Below are 18,075 nucleotides of genomic sequence, written 5' to 3' on the forward strand. Positions count from 1 at the left end.
CTATATTTTGATGAAATATAGCAAATGTCTTAGAGTTCTTTAGCTAGAAGTCTGAACATACCTACCCACCCCTGTATTTGTAGATCGCTTTTCAGAGTTTCAGGTAATTTTTCTTTCCAATGGCACTGAAACAGAGGTTATAATGAAACCAACAATCTTTATGCATTTATAGAATCTATAAAAATTTTATGGAAATCTTTATATAGAAACTAACAGTGTTTCTTGTATAAGCTCCATAAGCAATGTAGAAACATGGTACACTGGGAAAAATAAAAAGGTACCCTTTCTTTTATGGTTTTATATGGTCTGTGTGATTTTTAAATTTCACTATAGGCAGTTAAGCAAATTGTAAAAACATACATCACCTATATACTAAAAAGGAACAAAAATATGTTGCATAACTTAGGCTAATTGTGATGGAAATTGGCATTTCTGAGTTGCATGTAATTGCTTAAATATGGAGTTTTCATCTGTTCATGGTTCTTCAGGTATGCTCTAAAAAAAAAATTTAAGCTCAGTTATTCACAGTATATATGTAGATTGAAAGATTCTGATTTGAAAGGCAACAGAGATAATATTTAATCAAGACTCCCTACTTATGTATTGGCGATTGCCTCCTTCTTTTAGTGAGCAGCTGTGTATGGAAACTTCCAAGTTATTTTCTTCAAAATCTTGAGCCAGAGGTTGGACATTTCTGTTCAAAACTTGTTCCTACCCTGATGAATTGAAAGAATACTCTCTAATAAAGCTACAGATATAATGTACAGCTCCTACATTTTTCCTTACTGCGAAAGGAAGCCTCATAGCACCAATATTGTATAATACGACACACATGTACAGTATTTACACAAAATGGAAAACAAGTGATAAAATTTGATTTTCCCATTGTTTAACTGTTAAGCAGAGAAACATAAGCAGTAGTGTACCTGGTTTGTACAAAGCGTGACATTGATTCCACAAAGATTCCACTGATCTTTCTATAGTGACTTGTCAAAGTGATAGAATCCACCAGTTGGAATTGAGACTTTGGGTTTGTGGTTTTTTGGGTCTTGCATTCACCAAGCTCACAAAGAATGGAATTGGACCTGGGTGTTTCCCATCTTGTTGGAAACTTTTGAGCTTTCTTTCTCCCCTCTTTTTCTTTAAAAGTAGGGCTTCCAGCCCACTCATACAGTTCATTCAGATTTGATTCATTTTAAATGGTGAAGTCAGGTTTGGTCCTGGAAACTTTTAATGAGACTCTATGCCATGGAACAGAATTTGTCAATTGATTTGAATATTATCCAAGGGATTTACTTATGTAAGATTTCAAGAGGCTACCCTTTAAAATGTTTCCAAAATCTGGCTTTAAAAATGCTAACTTACAAGTAGTTACATTTTCTCGGTTCCCTGTCCTCTATGTCTGTTTTTGGTGGCAGAAACTGTGTTGGAGACTAGATTTGATTTTGTGCATTAATTGAGTGAGAGATTAATAAGTACAGTATCTGCAGAATATGATCTGGACACTGTACCAGGTAAAGAAGAAGGAAGAAGTAGAAGATTTCATCTCCCCCAAAGATAATACATGTTCAGAGTGTTTTGATAGGTTATAGAACAATGGCATGGCCAGAAATTGGAAATACTACTTTGAAAACTAGAAGCTTTGGGTAGTGAAACCACTATGTAATCACAGTTCTGCAGTTTCCTGTTCTTTGTGTTGTGAAGCCATAGAAGTTAGTAAAGTTAATAAGAGTGGTACAGAGAAACTCAAGTGGAAGGTCTTGGAGGTGCCTTTAAAGAAGATCATCTTTTACGTCTATTTTAGTTGTGTGCTTTTCTAAAAGTCAGTGTTGATTCGTGGATTTTTTTCAAACCCTCTTACTCAAAAAGGTCGATTTCCATATTTCTTAATAGCTTGTCAGTCTGCAATTGTAGGTAGAATTGTAATTTTCTCATCCACAGATAGAAGCTCTTAATTTCTTCAGACCCTAAAACCTAGGAAGTAATTGTTTAGCGTAATGGCAACAAAGCACCAGGCTGAAGCAGTTTTCTTCAAGTAGGGCAGTCTTTACTATCATCAAATGTAGCTATTTTGAGGGACACATTACAGATTCAAAAAAATCCATTGATAAGATTGCAGGTATATAAATACATCCCAAATTAAGTGCTTGCTTCTTTATGTATATTTAAAAGCGTCCCATTCTTATTTAAATATTTTACAAGTTATAGGCTCATGAATGGGAAAAAGTAATCCTAAAAAATAATCTTTCACAGGTTGCCTCTTATTTCTCCCTATGCTGTTATAAGTCAAATTTATTACCTTGATTGAAAACTTTTAGTGTTTGCTGAAGAAAAACCACTTTGTATATAATGGGTGCTATTCTTGTCATATGTGTATCTTTCATTCCCTACCCTCCCACCCCATTTCCAGAAAAGGGTGATTTTAAGAATGGGGTGGGATTGGATTGGCTTCTTAATGAAACTGTATTTCAAAACCTTAAACATTTAGCCAAATTCAGTTGAAAAATTGATACATTTTCTGATTTAAGGCTCTTTTGAGTTGAAGATTTTGTCCCAATTTGGTCATTCTCCAGCTGTTACATTTATATAGAAGGAACTCATTAAAAAGACAAATTCTTTTTGAGCTATTCTTTCTGAAGTCATGCCAGGCTATACAGCTATGTTGTACTACTACTTACTTGAACCTGACCCTAGGAAATAAAGTTGCATAATCCTTACTTATATATTCCTATTAGAAGTATTCTCCTGGTTTTATTTTGGCTCCCAAAAAGCTCTGGCCTATTTTAGACATTTCTGAATACTATTGGAGTCTTAATTTCTGGTGAGTTACTCAGTTCTGATAACTAAGTGGATTATGCTTGCTTTTGGGAGCTGTAGTCTGAGTCTTAACTTTAGCCTTACTTTATCAGTCCTTGTTGCTCATTTGGATGTACCTGCAAGCCTGCACCAAATCCTGTTTATTATCCCTCCTAAATTGCTCTCTAGTCTGTCCTATTCTGCTGTTTCCCTCCTCATTCACACTCATCTTCTTTCCTGTGGAGTCTTCCTAATGACCTACAATCCAATGACCTTGTAATCAGTACCTTCTATAAGATGGCCAGAGATATCTTTCTAAAACCTTAATCAAATCACACCATTTCTCTTACGTCAAAACTCCTGGTGGTTCCCTGGTGCCTTCAAGATCTCTACTTCAAATTTTTTAACTTGGATTTAAGGCCCATCACCTTGCCCTGGCCTCCAGCCTGGTTTCCTACCACTTCCCTTTATAACCAGACATAGATAGAATGTTTCACTATTTCCCAACATGGTTAGCTCTCTCCCACCTCTATATTTTTGTCCAAGATATTTTTACGGTTGAAATGCCTTTCTCATTTCCCTCCCATCCAACATACTTCTTTTCAACATTAAATGCCCAGTTTATTGTCACTTCCTCTGTGAAACTTACCCTGACCTAGTCTCTCTATCCTCAGCGCTTGGAGAGTACTTTGAGCATCAGTTCCTTTATTGTATTGTTTGAGTGAGTGAAAGTCATTCAGTCGTGTCCAACTCTTTGCAACCCCATGGGCTGTTATAGTCCATGGAATTCTCCAGACCAGAATACTGGAGTGGGTAGCCTTTCCCTTCTCCAGGAGATCTTCCTAACCGAGGGATCGAACCCAGGTCTCCCACGTTGCAGGTGGATCCTTTACCAGCTAAGCCACAATGGAAGCCCAAGAATACTGGAGCGGGTAGCCTATAGTTTCTCCAGGGGATCTTCCCAACCCAGGAATCAAACCAGGGTCTCCTGCATTGCAGGTGGGTTCTTTACCAACTGAGCTATCAGGGAAGCCCAATAAATAATTGTATTATTTATTTACTGTGAACTCTTCAAATATAGGAATGACCGTAGTCGATATTACTGGCTCTTCTTAGCAGTTAGGATAAATTAGGGGTCAGTGAATAACTGTGAATATGAAGTGTATTAATACACAGACATAATTGCTAAGGAGTTCAGATTCCAGAAAGGATAGCACAGAACTTTTGGAGACAGCTCTGTCATTTACTGGAATTTACGTCATTGGGGTTTCATTTTCTCACCTGTAATCTAGAGATAATTACAGTAAAGGCATCTTGGGATTCTTGTGAGGTTTAAAATGATTTGAAATGTGTAGAGTGCTCAGAATAATACCTGACATTTAACAGTAGCCAATTATTATAGAGTGCCTACTTTTTCTAGGGTACAGATGCAAGGTAACAGGGTAACCTGGTTTTGGTGCCTTTGTTTTGTCAGGTATTAGGGTTATGTGTGGTAACATTGCCTTGAGAATTTCAGACTGATCCTAGGAAGAATTCTGAAAAATCTTTTCTTTCTAAGTACACACTGTTCTAGAGCAAAATTTAGAGAGGTCAGAAAAGTAAGAGAGAGTACTTTGTCAAGTAAAGATGAAGAGATATGACCTGAAACAAGTCCTGAATATTAATGTTCATTGAACGGACTGATGTTGAAGCTGAAACTCCAATACTTTGGCCACCTGATGCAGAGAGCTGACTCATCTGAAAAGACCCTGATGCTGGGAAAGATTGAGGGCAGGAGGAGAAGGGGACGACAGAGGATGAGATGGTTGGATGGCATCACCGACACAATGGACATGGGTTTGGGTGGACTCTGGGAGTTGGTGATGGACAGGGAGGCCTGGCGTGCTGCGGTTCATGGGGTCGCAAAGAGTTGGACACGACTGAGTAACTGAACTGAAAATGTACAGAAAATATGGAAACTCTTTAAATGGTAATAAAAGGATTTTAAATAGCTAATTACTTTTATTTATTTCTGCTATTAAATCTGTATATTGAGACTTTCCATTTTTAAAACCTCAAATTTAGTAATGGGTCCCACTGTCCTTGTAAATTAGCCTTTTTAGTTGCAGGTAGTATTTTGTATTATTTGTGTTTACTTTCATTTGAAAAAATACTTATATGCAGCGGAATTAATATTCCTCTAGCTGCCATAATTTCAGACTTTGGTCAGTTTCAGATTTCAAATGTGATACAACATGAAGCCTAGACTGTGGACTAGTTTGTGTGTGTACATATGATTGTGTATGTATATCTATATCTATATAGCAGGTAGAGTTGGTGGGTAGAAATGGAAAAGAAAATTAACATTGTTTTTTTAAAAAAATTGAATTTACCAAAAGTCATGTACTGTCATATCAACCTTGTGAAATATGTAATACTGTTTCACATTGCCTTTATCCCTGAAATATTTTTCTATAATATTTCATATGTATATAATATTTATATAATATTCTAAATATTATTAACTATTTGACATTTATATAATATTTTAAATACCTAGTCTGCTTGTTTAGTAAATGCTGACCCACCTCTCAAAAGTCAACTGAAATATGACCACCGCTGAGGAGTCTTTGACTTCCCCTGGGTGGACTTGATAGTGCTTGCCTTTTCCTTGACCATACTTCTGTCAGAAAACTTAAAACACTTTATTGCACATGGTTGTTTACATATTCTTTTTCTCCCCGAGACAAAGTCAGGGATACTTGCCTGCTACATGTCTCATCTGTAGGACCTGGTACTGTACATGGATGTTAATAGGCAAATATTTGATATATAATAATAAACAACCAAATAGCGTTCACACTATGATCTTTGGGCTTAGAATTTGAACAAAGTAGGACAAACCAAAACACACATTTATTAAATCTCACCTTGCCTAACAGGAATTTAAGATTCTTATATTTGAATATATTTCAAACATGTTGCCTTGTTTAGAGTTTGAGTAAACTCCGGGAGTTGGTGATGGACAGGGAGGCCTGGCATGCTGCAGTCCATGGGGTCACAAAGAGTCGGATATGACTGAGTGACTGAACTGAACTGAATGAGCATAACCAGGGTAAGCTGGGCGAGCTTGCACATAAGGTTACCATAACCTAAGGCTTTTGACAGAACAACAAAAATCTTTTATTCCACTGCTGTAGTTTGAAAATAAGATGAGAGGAGCTTGAGCTCCTAGGAGAGATGAAGTTGGGTTTGAATCTTAGCTTTTCCATCACTGTCTGTTTCCAGGTAGGCAAATTACTTAGCTATTCTACCAGAAAATAAATTTACCTGACTTTCAAGGCTCAGTTCATGTGTAAGCAGGTAAGTGATAATGTCAACATCAGATTACTCGTAGGATCATTGTGTTTATATATGTAAAGCTTCTAGCACAAAACATGACATTGGCTGCTTTGTCAGTCTCCTTTCACTTGTCGCTTAACCTCCTCCCAAGGGCAGGTGACCGTTGGTGTATGGAAAACAAAATACAGGCTGAAACAGAGGAACTTAGATAAATCAATTAGGTGCTTTAAATTATATATGTAATTCTTAGGTTTAAGTCATAAATGGTAAACCTTTGACAGGAATGACTAATGTTACATTTTATATAGATTTAATAGTTTTCTCTATTCTTTTCATTTTCTGTATTAAGAATGAATATTGACTCTCTGATAAACTCAGTTCTTCTTTGTCCATTTGGTCTCACTGCTTTCCTATGAAGATTAAACAAGAAGACATGTAGACTGTTAGGTTCTGAAGGGAGATTTAAGCTGATCCTATTCAAATCTGGTATAGTTCCTATGTTGCTGTCTTCAACCACAACCCCTCTCTCAGCTGCCAGGGTTATTACTGAGGCTCCTCTTCCATCTCAGAGGTCTGACAGGCACCCGGTTGTGTGTCTTTCCCCTCCTGTGGAAATGGAGGGTCTTGAGATTATGGATAGTCTTAGGATAGGCGTGATGGCAATAGGATTGGTATGGGAGCTCAGGAGACTGAAGGAGCTCACTGAGAAGAGCTTCTGAATCCCCTGGGAATCTAGAAGACCTGGGAGTAGACAGAAAGGTTAGGAAGTGACATTCAAGTGGGTTGCAGAAGATTCAAACCTTCCTAGTGACTTCCAGTGCCCAAGAATCAGGTCCGACTCCCTAACATGCCCTCTGACACCCCGCGTGATTTGACCTCTGCCATTCTCTCCTTTCCTCCTCTGTTCCATCATGCCATGCTTATTTTATTTCTTTGAATGTGCCGAGGGCTGTTGCTCATGCTGTTGTTTATTTTTGCTGTTATTTATTTTCCTCTCCCTATCCTTCTTGTAGTTTTTGTCTGGTAAACACCTCAGTTCAGTTTAGTTGCTCAGTTGTGTCTGACTCTTTGCGACCCCAAGGACTAAAGCACGTCAGGCTTCCCTGTTCATTCCCAACTCCCAGAGTTTACTCAAACTCATGTGCATCGTGTCAGTGATGCCATCCAACCATCTCATCCTCTGTTGTCCCCTTCTCCTCCCACCTTCAATCTTTCTCAGCATCAGGGTCTTTCCCAATAAGTTGATTCTTTGCATCAGGTGGCCAAAGTACTGGAGTTTCAGCTTCTGCATCAGTCCTTCCAATAAATATTCACGACTGATTTCCTTTAGGATTGACAGGTTGGATCTCCTTGCAGTGCAAGGGACTCTAAAGAGTCTTCTCCAGCACCACAATTCAAAAGTATCAGTTCTTAGGCGCTCAGCTTTCTTTATAGTCCAGCTCTCACATCCATACATGACTGGAAAAACCATAGCTTTGACTAGACAAACTTTTGTTGGTAGCTTTTTCATATGCTATCTAGCTTTTCTGTCTAGCTTTTCTGCTCATTCCTCAAGTCTCAGCTCAAAATGTTGCCGTTCGAGATGCCTTTCTTGACCCTTTCATCTAAATTCAAGCCCCTGTCATTTTGTCTTAGAAGCTGTGAAAAAACTGAAGAGAGTGCACTGTCACAATTTTAACAGTATATTAGCATATTCCTTTGCATAGCATCTGTCTTTCCAACTAGATTGAAAACTCCATGCAGACAGGGTCATTAGCACGTTGTCTAGCACTAAATTATCTTAGGGAAATATACCAGTTTTTTTCTAGAAATGACTTTGAAATAATTCTTGATTTCTGGGACTCTCTTGTTCTTTTTCTTGTTAATTGACACTTGGGAAGGCTTCTTCAGAGTTATTTTGAAATTCAACAACCACAGCAAATATTTGAATCAAAGTCACATGAATGGATCATCTGTACCCCAACAAGTAGTGAAATTCTTTCTTGTTCTCTTGGCGTGAAAGGGATTAGCAGAGAGCAGTGTACTAGGACCTAGATGATGCATCTGAATTTTCAACATGTTGAGCTTGAAGTACCTATGGTACATGGGGAAGAAGTGTTCAAAAGAAAGTTGGAATGGGCACCTGGAACTGGAGAGGTAGTTTAGAAATGAAGATTTGAGTTTGAGTCATTGACACAGTGATGGTAAAGTAGACTGTATTAATGGAGGAGGATACAGAGAGAGAAGGAAGATAAATCCCTGGGAAACCCATATAAGGGAAAAGGAGTTGGAGAGCGGAGCAGAAATTGAGAAGTGAGAGAATCAAGAAGAGGCTCTTCTGCATTCTACATCCAATAGCACGTTGGGTGTACATTTAAATGTATTTGAGTGAGTGGCCTAGAAAGCACCAGAAAAAGCTTTTTTCTTATTTAATGTTGCTTTCTAAAATATTTTAAACTATGGAATCATTACTGTACTGCAGAAATTAACACATTATAAATCAACTATACTTCAGTAAAATTATTTTTAAAAGTATTATAAACAAAATAACTCTGAAATTGAAGAGCTCTTAAGAATCCAGAGAAAATGAATCCATTTTTCTGTCAAGAAGACTCCTGTACCTTAATTGTAGTAGTGAACTATTAATATAATAAGAAATTGTTTCTCTGAAGAGTCCATGCCACAAAACAGTTGTGAATTCTGAGTAGTGGAAATATGTTTTCTTTTTAATTCTTTGTACTTCTTTGTATTTTAAATCATTTTTCCAAAAGAGAGCATGTTTGTATACAGTAGACATTTGGCCATTTAGCAATGATCATGTGTGAATTGTTGGATCACCAGACAACTAACATGATTGGCACTATCATTTTACTTTTCAGAAATTTCTATATTTGAGTTTTGAAGTGTTGGTGAGTTTGTTTTGGTAATACTTGACCAATACTTTGGTAAGACCAGGTTTCTTGACACTCTAAATCAAAGTGTGTTTATTTTTGCTGTTATTTATTTTCCTCTCTTGTGACTTTTGAGCTAAGATGGTTTTTATTTTTTTTGGAGAGTTGGTGAAGGGGGGAACCCAGAAAAATCTGTGACAGGGACTCTAAGTGGCCCACAAAGCCTAAAATATTTACTACTAGACCCTTTATAGAAGAAGTTTGGTGTGTCCTTCTTTAGTTGGTAGTTGTACATGAAATAACTGAAAACTTTCATAAGAAAACTTCAAATGATGACTGCAGTTTCAGAATTTCTTATGTGTCTTAAGTCTTTTCTTTTAAGTAGTGACTTAACTGTAAAGTTATAAGAGCACATTTTCATTGATGATACATGAATTTGCTTGAAAATTGCCTGTGTGACTTGACAGTATGGTCAGAAGTCTTTTGTATGCTTTATCACATAATAGTTCTGGAAAATGTTTAAATCTATTTCAGTTGTGTTTAGTTTATCCTAGGCAGCCTCAGGTAAACATCAATGTGTTGGAGCAAGATATGTAATGTGAAATAAAACTTATATGTGGAATTGAATTATTTTCTTTATAGTTTCCTGGTGCTCTGAAGAGACATTTTCTAGTTGCAAAGGAGTAAAATCTTTGAGTGTTAGATTTTAGAAAGCTATTTGAATTGTATACTTTTTATATCAATAGTGTTTCATATCACTTGCCTTCTGTCTTTGTAATGAGATGTCATCGATCTGTTATGCTCTGAGTATAAATTTCCCCAGTTCTTGAATCCTCCTGATACTGTTCCATCAGAATTTGCAAGTTGTGGAAAATAAAAGTTGATTGTGAAACAGTTCTGTAATTGGAGATGATGGTGTACTGAGGCCCTGTCTAATCAATTGCTAAATAATTCTCTCTCAAAAGTGGGTTTGATATTTACATTCTGATTTTCATATTCGACTCACAGTGTTGGTTGACAGTGTCTGACATCCCCTGCCATTGGATAAATAAAGCCTATTATTTCCTTTTCAACATTTTAAGTGGTTACTCTCATACAAGAGCTAAGAAGCAGAAGGTTAGGTATATTATCAAACTATGATCCTGTCTACTTGAAGGAGCTGGGAACCTTGATTAATATGCCTTGTTAACTGATGATTTCAGTTCCATACTGGTAGTGCTAGAATAATTTGTATAAACCAAGCAGTACAGATTCCTTATTTTAGCACTAAGACTTACAAAGGCTTCTTTTAGCAGCCTTTAATTTTGTACTTATGTATGTGACATAGCCTGTGGCTGTGATAGCTACTGTGAATCTCCAGTTGTTTGGGGATGAAAGGAGGAGGCAGCTGGAAACTCGGTAGCTACATCTAGCTGTCTACCTAGAGAAGGCCTTGATTTCAAGTTTATCTAAACAAGCTCGACTAATCCCAACTATCTAGGGGGATCCACTGTCAAAACAAGCAGCGTGGCCCTGAGGCAAACACAGCTATACAGAAATGAAGGCTGGGGCTTCCAATACTCCGATGACTGCATACTGGAGGCTTTTTTCCCCCCTGAAAGAGGGTAAGAGAAGTATAATTTGCATAATGCCTTTTCATTGGAAACTTTTGGAAAGCTGACAGACCTCCAGCTTATAGATCTGTAGCCACAATACATAGTCTATAGGAGAATCCTTGAATGACCTAACCATATTGAAAGAAAATATAAAAGCGTCCAAGTATAGCCAAGTGAGAGGAAAAGAGGCTGATGCATTGTCTAACATCTGCTGTACTTCTCGTTAGTTTTGTTCTTTGCTATTCTGTGTGGACTTTGGAGAAGCCTAAGACAGCCTAACATGAATCCTATAATCTTCCTTCTGAATATTTATGTAGCGTGCCAGCTTCTAAGCTGTCCTTTGCGTTTTCCTACTTCCCCCTCATTTTCATGCTCTCAAATGAGGCCAACATTTCAAAAGCTAAATAAATGTTTGTGAATGTTTATAAAAGATTTGCATAAATTTGTCCTTGTCTGACAAAGATCACTTTTTTCTTATGCCAGTTCTGAAAAAATTTTTTTAAGGTTTTGGTGCTTGTCTTGACAACAAAGTCCTGCATCCCAGAACAATGATTGCTGATTAAGTGGGTATGCAATTGTGACTGAATAGGCTTTCAAGATACTGGGTAAAAAGGCCTATCATCTGAAGGCTGAATTATAGAATTTAGAAAATGTTATCAGAAGTACACATTTAAATCTATTTTTTTTGGTACCATATCATTAGGTTAGACAAAGAGTTCTTACAAGTTAAAAGAAAAGTATAACCACCCATGGTTTTAAAAATTCTCCTGTATAAATTTTAATAATTAGAATGTTTAAGTAACTCAGAATATCACTTTTCTTTCCTATGGTTGAATGTATTTAAAAATAACTGTTAGGCCTTTAGGCACTTTTGGGAAACTGTAAGGCTACCAGTTGTATGTATGTATGTATGTATGTATGGTTATCAGAATGGTGATCAAAAGAAATATACTAGGCAGTTCTTTAAGATACCTGAATATACAATCATACCTTGAAAAAACATAAACTACGTGAAGTATGTACTAGGGCTTAATTATAGGACACACACACACACACACACACACACACACAGCCCAGACACTTGTGCCGCCAATGTGTTTGCTGAATTCATTTATCTTTTAAAATTAGAATGGATTTTGTGGGGTGGCAGGGGATGTTGTGGGTAGAGGTGCTAATTTAGTTCAGAGATATTCGAAGATTGGCAGGAGAGAGAGGTAACAGCCAGTTCTGTTAGTCCTTTGGTTGTATTGGTTTAGAGGTTTAAGTTGTCATTAAGGCACAAACTAGAGCCACTTCTCTGACACAGTTTTTATCACATCTGCTAGGCTTGTGTCCCAAGAGGAGACATGGAGAGCAGTGAATTCAGCATGGGCCCATTATCGACTGCTTTTTCTCGTGTTGTAAAAGGAGTGAGACCTCAGGGAGGCTTGGAGCCTCCTCCCGTGTAATGTCCAAGTCAGATTTGAAGGGCTGGTGGCAGGAAAGCTTTGGCCTTGGGGTGTGAATTCTAAGAAACAGAGGCACAATTAAGTTTAAAAAATTCAAGGACTTTGAGCTTGATAATGAAAGATTTTTTTCCTAGATTAATGTGAATAGAAAAGTTGCCCATCTGTGCACATTTTTGTGAACATTTAAAATATTTAAAATCTGACAGTTTTTAATATGCTTACAAAATAGTATTTCTATTAGTGGTTTTTTTTTTTTTTTTTTTTGAGTAGTATCATCCTGAGGGCAAGTTGCTTCAGTAAAATGATATTTGCACTTTCACTGTTGGGACTCTCTTCCTTTGGTACGTTCTGATTTATGTGTCCCCCACCAATGTTCCCCCCTACCTTGCCCCTGCATTTTCCCCCAACCTTTCTTTTAGATAAATTGATAACATAAATGTTCAGACAATAGGATCTGAAAGATTTAGGGAAATGAACAAAGCAAAATATTGTAGAGTAACACTGTTAAGTGTAAGGAATTGTATTTCTGATACCTCTGAATGCTAACTGTGGAGATTCTAACCAAATCATTTGTTTTGGAAGTATTTGAAACAGTGTAAAAAAGATTATTAGTGTTTAACATTGACCTTATAAATATAGCTCTCTCATTTTCAAACCTTTTGCTGTAAGGTTTAAATAATGAAATCTGAGAATATAGGATGTTGCATAATATTGTAATTTGGGGACAACTTTGGTTTAAGTAATATTTAAAGAAAGGGAAGAATACAAAAGGATAAAGTGATTGTGTAGAGTTTAAACTTTTTTATAAGATTCAGTATTTTTACTTTGGACTTCAAAGGTCACAAAGATTTAGATTTAGAATTAGTTCTAGAGGTGACTCTTCTGTTGTAAGCATTCCACTGATGTACTTAATGTCCTTGATAATTTAGATATAAAGTGTATATGATACATGATATAGAAAATGGTGAATTTCTATATATTATTATAATTTAATTTTTAATTACCATATTAACTATGCATATTAGATATTACACAAGTTAGTATAGTGATAACATATGTATGGCTCAAAATTAACTAAAGTTTATAAAAAGTGAACTGGGAGTAAGTACTGCAATAACCAAAGAAAAGAAGCAGACTCTGTATGTAGCATTTGAGCAGCGTTGTTAGAAATTTGACCCGGCTTTTATGTTTGGGTGTTGAAAGGCCTTTCTGTAAAATCCCTTATTCAAAGCTTTTTCTCACTGAAAAAAAAAATACAAAAATTTGGTTGTAACTATAGTATAGATCTTGGGTTTAATTTGACATTTCTAGTGAAGAAGAAAAATTGTATTTCCTGTTTTCATATTTAGGAAATTTCTGATCAACCTCGTTAAACTTAGTGCTAATTAAGCATCTAAGACCTTACCATTCTATTTTACTCTTCTTAATCACAAGCATTAAAACCTCTGTTAGCTTTCACTTGGAGTCCCTGGTTTTAACTTGAAATGGCTTAAAGTAGAAATTTTGTTAGCTTTTTTATGTTTGGATTTTGTGTATGTTCTGTTTTTAACTTTCAACTCGAGTTTTAAGATCATCAGTCAAAGACTTTTCTTTCAAGTCAGTTGCACTGATCTCAATTGCAAGACTTAGAGGGTCAGCATTTCCCTCATGCTATTAAAAAAGAAAAATTAAGCATAGAAACAGAGTATTTTAGAAATAGAGTATTTGGAAACAGTGAAACAGTATTTGGGCTCCACTGATCTACATCTGCTTTTTGAAATGAACAAATAAATTAGATGTGAAAAACCCAGAAAATGCTCTCTTACTGTCTCCCTGCTTCTTCCTCCTTCACCCTATCTTTGGACAAAGGTAAACTATCGAACACTATACCAGCAATCTACAAAGAGGCTGATTATAGCTTTACATATTTTAAAATACATTCATTTATTCACACCATCTCTTTGCTCTATTTAAATGTTTTCCTGCATACATTTTCTTTTTCCTTTTGAGCTATTGAGAATGTGCCTCATTTCCCAACATTTTGTATCCCCACTGGGCATTATAATCAGCATGCATTTTTGTCTTTCAGGTGGCATTTATTTGTGGAGTATGTATGTCTGTGTTTGACTGTCAGTTGTTTTAATCTACTAAATACAACTAATTTTTGCTTATGGGTTTCAGTGAAGTAATGAAAACAAAGTATTTGACATCTGAACTGATGGGTGTTGCAGGATCTCATATACCCTCTCACTCCACACCCCAAATCCAGGGGGAATTGGTTTAGCCTTCTCATTATTAATAATCCTTGTTAACTAAATTAAATTTAGTCTTCGAACTTTTTTGCCTCCAGATAGAATTATATTATAGATAATATTATAATGTAAACTTTTACCAGATTTTTAAGGGAATATCTCAGTTTCAGCAGAACATTATTTACTTTGTCCATATCGGAATAAGTTCCCTTATTGGGCCGTCTGACTTTATGAGAATTCAAACTGGGTGAAGTGAATCCAAAGAAGACTGAAATAAATCTTGAGTTCATTTCTGATTTTCATTTACAAGTACATCCAGAATTAGGGTTGTTGATTTCATATTTTGGTTCACATTCTGAGATTTGGTTTATCTCCTTGTGGGCAGAGCTTTGTAGATGTTGCTTTTCTCCTGTACTGTGTGATCTGCTGCTTAATATACATATAACTGAAAGGTTAGCACAACTACCCGCACTCCACGCTTTCTCCCTGCCCCCTCTGCTCTTACTTCTTCCAACATGAAGTATTGCATATTGTGTTGGGAAGAAAAGCCCTTTTGGAAATTGCCTATTTCATAAATTGTCTGGTGACACAAAGGGGTTGAATGCTGTATTCTTGTCTCATTTATTTTGAAAACTTTGCTACTGAACTCACCTTAATCAATGAGCTCAGTGTTGTCTCCAATAAGTTATGTGTTGGATATATTGATTGGGAGGGATTTTAGAAAACCCGTCTGGGGTTTATAATGTCAGCAGTGTTTTGATTATGAAAAGAGTTGGAACCTGGGGACATGGAACCAGGTGGCGAATGTCCTAAAGCCAGTGGTGACATGGTGGACTGGTTCCCTCCTGGGATCTAGTTCATGCCCTGCACTTTAACTGTGGTGACTGGCTACTATAGATGCACTTTTTGCTCATTAAAATGTTAAAAAATCAAACTGTACATAAAAAGATTTGTGAAAATATAAACTTGGGAATTGATCTGGAGAGCTGGCACAATCTTCCCCACCCCCTGCCTTAGCAATGAGGTCATTTACATTTCATCAGCTGTACTGCATCTCGAAGACCGATTTATGTGGCAGTTGAGGTTGTACTGAGGCTAGTTGTCTGAAAGAGCTTGGGTAGGCGAGAGAGACAGAGACAGAGAGGAGGAAACAAGAAAATTGCCTTCCACAAAGAAAGTTCTCTAGCCAGAGACACAGGTTCTAGAGAGAAAAAGGGGTTGCTAACTGGCTAGTGACTGTTTTCCCAGTGAAGTTAATATTGAAAGACTGGGGGATACTGTCCTATAAGCATAATGCTCAAAATAGGTTTAAACCAGGGTTTTTAAAGTCCCCTTTCTCGGAGAGTGGTACTTTTCATATCAAACTAATTGTGTTTTTCTTTGGAATGAGAGGATCAGGTAGTTAAATGTTTATGTATAGGGGAGAACATCAGTATTAAGAAAATTGGTTTATTTCTTCAGTTTTTGTTTATAGCAAACATTACTTGTTTTCCCCTTCTTCCTGTCCTCCCCTTCCCAAACTGAGAAGTTAATTTTTCAGTTCTGATTGAGATAATGTGTGAATATGCCTAACATAGAGTAATGCTCATTTTTGTTTTCTTCTCTGACAGCACACCACCATGTTGTTTGACTTAAATTGGAATATCAAGCTCTTGTAATATCACAAACATGAAGAAACATATTGTAATACACAAACATGTGCCTACATTTGCCTTTATTTCCTTCCCTCCTCCCCTCCCCCATCCCATTGCTTAATTAGACTTACCACTGCTTTCTTGAGTAAAAAGGAAAACTCTTGGGAGGTGGGTTATACTCGGCCTACATTGGGTATTTTGATATTTCTTCTATTATTATCTGACAGACAAGTTCATGGTTGGTTATTACTCTTGACATTAGAAAGTGGTAAGTAGTCTCTATATTGTAGTAAGTAATAAGTTGGTCATATTAGATTTCTCTGACTCCGCTGTAGCCATGGGGGGTCCTTTCTTTCAAAAAATCTTGAGGCCTTTTGGCAGCTCAACTCCAGTATAGAGTAGAAGAGTATTTCTGCACCTGTAACTTTTGAAGGGTAAAGGATAAAATGTCTTTGTAGCTGATGCTGGCAATGAGTGAGCACAAGAGGACTGAGTTTTAAAGAATGCTTGGTACATAAACTGGAGGCAAGCAATGCTTTGTGGTGTTTGAAACTTGATGTGAAAGGAATTTGTAAGGAATTTCATTTTGCTTCTAAATCCTAAGAGCCTTGTTTGTGGGGGGGGGGTTATAATATATTTTATAATTAAAACTGCAGACATTAAAATGAATATTTTGTATGATCTCTTTGCCAGTATTGGCCTGATAATAACGTTATGCATTGAGAAATTGTCATGGTTTTTCTGTTTCCCTGTTACCTATTGCACCTTATTTTAACATGAATTTTAAAACAATATATACACATACACACATACATACATACATACATGTGTATATATATATATATATATATATATATAGTCTTTGACTATGCTGTGTTATGAAATTAACTAATGTATTAGTAATGCCCCCAGGATATGCGGAAGTATTCTTACTCACCATTTTTCACTTTTCTTTTCCTTTTCTGTTTCATGACATGCCTTAACAGTGCTGTGATATACATCCAGTCCAAAATGATATTAAAAAATAGGATATGCTCAATTGAATTATGTAGGCAGAACATGCTCTGGCAGAGGAAGTCAATGTGCTTTCTGCTTCATTGAGTGGGTTATTAGATTGATGTGGTTTATTTCTTGAATGATAGAACTGGTTTTAAAAATAAATGAAGCGAGAAGCATCAATTCAGTTAGCATTGATAATTCATTATTATTGGTTAGAAAAGTGCTACATTTGTAAACTGATCTTTAATTTATCACTTGGATTAGGATTTGCAATGGGCAGGTTTGTTTTAATTTGAACCAGCTTCTCAATGACTGAAAAATGTGTTCTTCATTTTGTCTTGAAGTTGGGATTTTAAATTGTTAAAAAGCAAATCAAATGCATGAAAGGAATACTTTTTTAAAATTTATAACATTGGTCTATGAACTTATGATAAGCACCAACTGTGGTCTATCCAAGTTTGCAGTTAAAATTAAGTCAAGTTAGAGAAAATTCTACAAAGGAAATAATAATTACTTGAGTTTCTGTGTTGCAGTGTATATATTCTCTATATGTGCAGTGTATCTATTTGGAAAAGTCATATACCACTTTATATTGTGTCTCATATAGTATTCCTAATGTTAGAAGTTTCTCTTTTATGAATACCTCTTTAAAGTGTCTGGTTTTTCTTGTACCCTTTTGCCTACTTCCCCTGAATAATGTTTGGTGCTATATACCTACATATTTGTAAAAAGAAATTTAAACTGGTAGTTTGCTTTGGGTTTTTATAAATTGCAAGCAGGTAAGTGTGTACAATTTTGATAATGATATTTAATGATAAAGACTAAAAATACTGCACCCTTAAAATTATTATAGTTGATTACAAAATAAATTCATGCCAGAAATGGTAACTTCTTTATAATGTGAATAAATAAAGTAATAATGTAAATAAAGTAATAAAGTAAATAATGTAAGTAAATAAAGTTTTAAACTCTAAAAAAAATGTAGTTGATAATGTTTGGGGACAATTATCTTCAAGTTGGTTCTCTATTTTGCTTGTGATTTGGCCTATTGATGTTGAGAAGCGTTGTCTAATCCTGGCCCCCTCTGTTCCTAGGTAACAGGCAAAAATGGTGCCAGCAACAGCGGCCTTGCCAGGCCAAACCCATGTGGCTCAGTGTTATTCACTCTGATCCATATGGTC

General features: G+C 36.1%; 1 protein-coding gene across 8 annotated transcripts in view; it reads left to right on the top strand.

The window, feature by feature from the left end:
- DENND1A (DENN domain containing 1A) overlaps positions 1-18,075 on the top strand; it is a 522,551-nt gene that overhangs the window by 151,439 nt on the left and 353,037 nt on the right. The gene's annotated exons all lie outside the window — the stretch shown is intronic.

Source organism: Muntiacus reevesi, chromosome 3 (genome assembly GCF_963930625.1).
Source record: "Muntiacus reevesi chromosome 3, mMunRee1.1, whole genome shotgun sequence".
NCBI lineage: Eukaryota > Metazoa > Chordata > Mammalia > Artiodactyla > Cervidae > Muntiacus > Muntiacus reevesi.